This window comes from Crinia signifera, chromosome 3 (genome assembly GCF_055691185.1).
Source record: "Crinia signifera chromosome 3, ASM5569118v1, whole genome shotgun sequence".
Classification (NCBI taxonomy): domain Eukaryota; kingdom Metazoa; phylum Chordata; class Amphibia; order Anura; family Myobatrachidae; genus Crinia; species Crinia signifera.
This window is the reverse complement of record NC_139219.1, coordinates 338,785,162-338,792,521: the sequence shown is the minus strand read 5'-3', so window position 1 is coordinate 338,792,521 and position 7,360 is coordinate 338,785,162. Positions and strand designations below refer to the sequence as shown.

At 44.8% G+C, this 7,360-nt stretch overlaps 1 protein-coding gene across 1 annotated transcript in view; it reads left to right on the top strand.

The window, feature by feature from the left end:
* Positions 1-3,671: 3,671 nt before the first annotated feature.
* LOC146063100 (uncharacterized) overlaps positions 3,672-7,360 on the top strand; it is an 84,452-nt gene continuing 80,763 nt past the window's right edge. Inside the window, exon 1 of the mRNA XM_083175114.1 lies at positions 3,672-3,717. The gene's annotated coding sequence lies outside the window, so the exon portion shown is untranslated. The remainder of the gene's footprint in view (positions 3,718-7,360) is intronic.

Below are 7,360 nucleotides of genomic sequence, written 5' to 3'. Positions count from 1 at the left end.
TGCGCACAGCATTTATTCCCCGCTGCTTAGCAGCTAACAGGGGGGACTCCCAACAGCCCCCCCACACCGCGGGACACTGCCGCCCGCGGGTGGGACATCGGGACAGGCCCTGACAATCGGGACTGTCCCGATAAAATCGGGACTGTTGGGAGGTATGGTGACTGGCAGGTCCGACAGGAAGTCACCGCCAGTCACAATGAAGCCAGAGCAGTCTCACAGACTGCATCTGCTTCGCTTTAGGCAGAGACAGTGGTGGATTTTACCTGGGAAGCGGGGGGGGGGGGGGGCTGCAGCCCTGCGGCCCTTAGATAAAAACTACCACTGTGTAAAATGAATGTGTGTGTATAATAAACTTTTAGTTTTCACTGTGTCTGTGTTTTTTTAAACATGCTTTTTACTGGTGGACTACAAGTTCAAGGCGGCCATTTAATGCTGCACATGCTGGATTTGTAGTTCATCTGTAAAAAGCAATGTTTAAAAATACGTATCAGCCAGTCATCCACCAGCCAGAGACACCAGGGACAGCCCCGGGCTTCAGCTCTGGATGGTTGAAGTTTGGGAGACCCCTGTATTTGGGGGGGGGGGGGTCCCCACTCCCTCAGGTACCCTGTCCAAAGTTCCCCGTCTATACATTGCAAATGCTACGGATGGGGAACCTTATGTAAAAAGTGTCCCCCGGCTGTGGCATGACACCGCGGGCTGTTGGAGACCGGTGCTGATTTCGAAATATGGGGGGACCCCCTGTTTTTGTCCCCTGTATTTTTGGAACCAGGACTGGTCCAAGAGTCCGGGGCTGGTTTCATAAATACGAGGGAGTCTGGTTCTGGTTATGCTCAGGAGGGGGGACCCCTCGCCATTTTTATTTTAACTTTGTTTATGACAGAACCATGCACAGATCTCAATGATCTGTGCATGTTTCTGTCAAATTCGCCTGTCAGAACCTTGTCCATTGTTTTTGCGACTTTTAGTAACGTTTTCTTGAAATCATATCACTTTAAAATTACGAGTTGTATACTTTATAATGGGAAAACATCTGGATGCGAATTGAAGTGTGACGAAAAATCGCCAGTTCAAAATGTGCGAATTTGCTGCAAAAAGTGCAATTTATAGCACAATTCGCATTTCATTAATTTGGCGATTTTGAAAAAAAATGTGCAAATTCGGCCATTTTTTTTTTTACTAAAAATCGCAAATAAAATGAATTTGCATCCCATTAAATCTCACCCATTGTCTCATAACACATCCAATATACAATTTCACCTTTATTAAACTGCAAACAGTAATGATACTCATACCACCCAGTAGGCTAGCCTTCAAATCTTCCATTAAACAATTAGATTAAGTAACACTAAGGTGTATATAACATCACTTGATGGGTTATTTACTACCTTTTTCACTTAAAGAGTGACTATAGCTTATAACACACCTAACCGTGTTTATACCGTTAAACTATATATATATATATATATATATATATATATATATATATATATATATATATATATATATATATATATATATATACACACATATATATACACATATATACACACATACACATATATACACACATACACATATATACACACATACACACATACACACACACACACACACACACACACACCGTATAATGTACATTTAACTTATTATTGCACAATTATGTGTATTATATGATCAACCTGGAAAGTACTGCTATGTTACCAGAGCCATTGGGTGACATTTAATAGAGTCCGATATTGTGTTTTTGGCGATAATCAGGAAACAAAATGGCAATTTTCCCCCGAAAACTCGCACTTTCTCAATGTGGGGGAAAAATTCACATTTTTATCGCATCCAGATGTTTTCACACAGAAAAGTATACAAATCGCATATATAATGGGATGCGCAAATGGAAATCGCACTTTTGAGGTGTCTATAAATCGCACTGTTTTCAGACCAGGGTCTGATGTGCGAATTGGTCAGAGACATGCAAAGATCATTGTGTGAGTTAAATTAAAAATTTGAAAAAAAAAAAAAACGGCGTGGGGTCCCCCCTCATGAGCATAACCAGCCGGTCCTGGTTTCATAAAATCACAGGGACAAACAAGTTGGGGTCCCCTGGATTCTATAAAACCAGCACCAGGCTCAAGGGCCGGTCCTGGTTCCCAAAATACGGGGGACAAAATGACTAGGGGTCCCCTGTATTTCAAGAACCAGCATCGGGCCCAACCAGCCAGCAGGGTAATGCCACAGCCGGGGGGAGACTTTTTATACAAGTCCCCCTGGCCAAAGCATTCATCCCCGTGACCAGTCAGCATGGGCAGGGGTCCTGGGGGAGTGGGGACCCCCCAAAGAAGGGGTCCCCCCCCTCCAGAACTTACCTGCCCATGCAGGGCTGGCGCTACCCACTCAGCAGCTCCTGCAAAGCAGGGAGGCGCCATGCTGAAAAGGCGCTGTCTCCCTCCCTGCTCTGTGCTGCCTTAGCCCTCACTATCACTGCCTCCTGCACGCCGCCCGCAGCACCTGTCTGACAGCGGGCAGCAGTATGGAGAGGCTGAGCAGCTCCCTGCACCGCGCACACACTGTCCTCCTGCGACCGGCCCCCTCTTCCTCACGGACACTTGCGCTGAGGCATGTAGCGCTGTCTGTGAATGCCTGGATGACATGTCATGTCCGGATCAGCCCCCTACCCATTGCTCCCTGCGCCTGTCAGCTGTCAATCAAATGACGAACAGGCAGCAGCGCCTCCCCTTCCTTCCCTCTTCTCAGTGTGCTGTGCCAGTGCCGCTGCCAGTCCTCAACACTCCGCCCCCTCTATCTCCTCCCCTCTTCCTCCATCTCCTCCTTCTCTCCCCTCCTTTCCCCCTCAGTCACGAGTGCTGCACATACTTTTTGAACTGCTTTCGGATCGCATCGCACACACATTGCATGCATGCCGTGCGATGCGATCTAGCCCATAACGTATGCGATTCTCGCAGAGTGTATGGGCACCTTTAGTTCCTGCAACATTTTGCGGACACAGCTCTGAGATGGTGTATCTGTCCTCTTGATCCGACATAGTCCAGGTCTTCTTTTTTAAAAAAAAATGCATCTACTGGTGCTGGTTTTATAAAATCCAGGGGACCCCAACTTGTCATTGTGATTTTATGAAACCAGGACCGGCTTTTTGAGCCCGGGGCTAGTTATGCTTAGGAGGGGGGACCCCGAGACGTTCTTTGCGCAATTTTTTTTTACCAAAAATCGCATGTTTTGAAATGCGCACATTTCCATGACATAAAATCGACACAAATCGCACCATATCGCAATTTTTCCCTGCGAATTCGCTTTTCATTAAATATGGGGATTACAAGGGAAAAATGCGAGTTCTAAAAGTGCGATTTGCGGCAATATGGTGCGATTTCTAAAAATGCGATAAACTTGCATAATATTAAATGTCACCCATTGAGTCTAAAGTGTTTTATTTGTATGTCTCTTTCCTAGGATGCGGTCTCTTTACTGACACTCTCTACTTTGTATAATTACACTTGTCAGATTGTTCTAAATAGATTCAATTAATCTCTAATGTCTTGCTAACTTCTGCTGTATGGGAAATTTTATTATTCTTGAGAAATAAAAACGCTGGTATTCACAGATAGTGTCCTGAGGATAGATTCGATTTTTTTATAACTCTCTGATGTTCTCTCTTTTGCAGGAGGTGTTTAACCAACACTGGTGAAATCGCGCTATTTCCTGCAGGTAAGCAGAGTGAGCTAAAGGTTATCACTGTGGGTAGTAAAATGTATCTCCTCTCTGTTCTGTGAAACACTCCTCTTTTATGCTGCATTTATGGACAGGAAAGAATGTCACTTTGTGGTGCACCTCAGAAAATTTTTATTAAAATGTAAACTTTATTGATAGCATTTAAAAATATTCATGGCGATAATAAAAGACACACAACATGAAAAAATACACAAAAATCATTAAAAAAAGGATATAAGTATCCTTACAACGTGGGACCCCACACTCCCAAATATCCCGAATTTTCTCACTATAATAGTGATATCTATATTGTCTAGTTAAGGTGCAAGAAGGTTTTCAAATAGTTTTCAAGTAATAATGTATGGCGGTGTGGTGAATTGGCAAATTATTAATGCCCAAACGTAAGTCAGAATTGACCTCTGCCCATTGGTTTAAATAGGATTTTCAGTATATCCTCCAAGGAGAAAATCTGCGATATGTATTGGGCTTTGTTAGCAGTGTAACAGTGTTAGCTCATACAATAGTCATTAGGTTATAATCCCCATCAGAAATGTCTGGTGAGCTAGGAGGCAGCAAATAACAAACAGTCCCCTTAGTTCCCGTATGCTACAGGATGTGGGGTGCTCCACTGAGACACGCCGTCTCGCTCTTACTGTAAGTCGGGGGACACCGATACTGCTTTTGTAATGCCCTATTGTGTTTCAGCGGAGTAGGCTAATAGTTCACCACAAGACTCGCCGTTTTATAGTTTACATACAGCGTGAGGTAGCGGTGATATGTTAGCACACGCTCCGTCACGTCCTTCAGCCAGCCGGCTGTCTATGCACAAACCGCTCACCGTCTCACACTTAATGTCAGGCGAGAAGCAGCAGTGGTATATTGGTATGTGTACTATCGCGCCTCACAGCCAGACGGGCTGATAACTTAGGCGGACCGTGTGAAGATACGAGTTCTTCAATCACTCAGACACCGAGCAGATGAAACCAAAATATGGTTTATTTTTATCACAGCACACACATGTAGATGAAGACAGGAAAAAGATTCAAATGGTAGCATAAAAACATCCGGGTAGCAAAGTCCTTGTAGCATCACAGTCCAAATAACGAAACTATCACTTATTCCACACAGCAGTGATAGCAGATAAGTCCACACGATACCTAGACAGAGCATAACCTCTTAGTCCAGGACAGTCCATCAAATCTCTCCCTCCTGGCTTGTGTGCCAGTCATTTTAAAAACTTCTAAATTCCCACGCATCTCCATACCATCAGTGGGCTTGCACTCAATCTCTATTGGTGGATTCAAGTCAGGTTTATCCCCCCTCCCAGGTACTGCTGCTGCCCCCCCCCCTGCTGTGTCAGGCCCCAGAAAGTCTGGAAGTGGCCAGGATATGCAGAGCAGTGTCAACACAAGATACAAAACACAGTCTGATTACATTATGTCCTGATTACCCCCTGTGAACATTTCCTGTTGATAGCAGGGGAATTGGATCACCCCCTGTGAAGATTGTCCCTCAGCTACCACCCTCCTGTGATAGCAGGAACAAAAGTATGGTAATTGGACATAACCTTTTGGTGAATTCTTTCCTGGGTATTTCCTGTCCGACCATATTTGCATCACAGCATCTAATACTATGGTACACACAGATATGGGGGATAGAAACATCTGCAGTGAACAAGAGACCTAAAATGTACATTAATTACTGTGGAGTTCTACAGCCTAATACTATATGATCTGGAAATACACACAGCTATGGGGAATATAGACATATATGGAGAATAAGAGGGTACAGACGGACTAAAATAGTACATTAATTACTACACCTAATAACATATCATAATTACAGTCTTACGGTCAGTTTGCTAACCTCACAACTATCACTTATTCCACACAGCAGTGATAGCCGAAACCTGTGTAAATCCACACAGCACGGTAGGATGCCCCCCCCGGGCAAACGTTGTGCTCCACAAGATCCAGTGGAGGGTATGACCCCTGAGCCAGGATTGCGACTAACATAAGGAGCCGGCATGTGTACAAGTCATTTTAAAACCTTCTAAATTCCCACACGTGCACAAACCAAAAGTGGGCTTGCAGTGGGTCTTGATTGGTGGATTCAAGAGTCAGGTATATCCCCCTCCCAGCTACTGCTGCTGCTCCCCCCTGCTGGGTCAGGCTCCAAAGAGTCTACTAGAGTCCAGAGATATGCAAAGGAGTGTCAATAAGGAGGAACAACCACAAGGTAATTTGGTTTATGTCCTGATTACCCCCTGTGGACATAACCTTCCTGTAAATAGCAGGGGAGTTGGATCACACCCTGTGGTGCCCGGTTCCACTAAGTCTGGTCTTGACCAGCATTACACAAAGGAAATGAAGATAGAGACACAAACACTGATTGCATTATGTCTTGATCACCCCCCCGTGGAGATTGTCTTTTGGTGGAATTCTACAGCCTAATACTATATGATCTGGGGAATAGAAACATCTGCAGAGAACAAGAGGGCTAAAATGTACATTAATTACTGTGGAGTTCTACAGCCTAATACTATACGATCTGGAAATACACACACATATATGGGGAACAGACATATCTATAGAGTACGAGAGGGTACAGACTGACTAAAGTGTACATTCATCACTACAAATAATAAAATATCATAAATACAGTCTTACTGTCAGTTTTCTAACCTCACAGACCACACGCACCAGATTGTTAAACTAGACAGTTCAAAATTTTTAGTACATTTCAAAGGGGAAGGGAGAGCCGGGGGTAGCCCACGAAGTGTACGGTCAGCGTACGCTTCGCCAGTGAGATTCGTCAGGACCAACCAGGGTGGTACCTGGAAGCTTGTTAAATACCTGTGGTCTCATGAATATGGTAATTGGTAAGTGGTTGTACGGTTCACTCATAGGTTGCACGCCCTCTGCATATGATGGAAGGATCAACCACAGTCCAGTTCCTTGTCTTGAAGTTGTCAATGTTGTACACCAGAATTAGGAAATTGATGTAGCTGGTGCTGAGGAGGAAGTTGATGAGAAGGAGGATGCTGCTGATGGTGATGTGGTTTGCTTAAATTAGACACCGGGTGAGACAGTAGTTTTTGGTGGGATGCAAAAGGCCGTCGCCATGCCTGGGCAGAAGACCAAAAAATCCACCTTGGTCTGGAATTATTTTTATCCAGTTGCGGCCAACAATTGTCTCGCCATATGTAGCTTATGCAAAGCTGCAATAAGTAAGGCTATTGGCCACCTAGGGACATCCTCACTTATGCATCGCCTAAAGCTAGTTCATAAGTCACTGCTTAGTTCAGAAACTGTGGCTAGGACGTAAGCAGTCCAGGGACACCGAAATCCCTTGATCCAGTTGTATCCAAGCGCTGCAAACCACACCAGCAAGTCACACCATGTCAATTTCCTCCTCCATCTGGAAAGGAGGTAGTCCTGCAGGCCATGTCACCTTCATGACTGACTCCTCTTCCATCCGGGATCATGCAGCGGTACGCCTACTACTGCTGCCGCTAGGAGTTGGTCATCGTATCCAAAGCAGATAACTGTGGCCTTGACAGCTATGTCAGTCTTGCATCCAGTGTCCGCCATCAGTGGAGTGGGATTTAGACAGTTGGAGGTATTGTGTCCCCAGTACC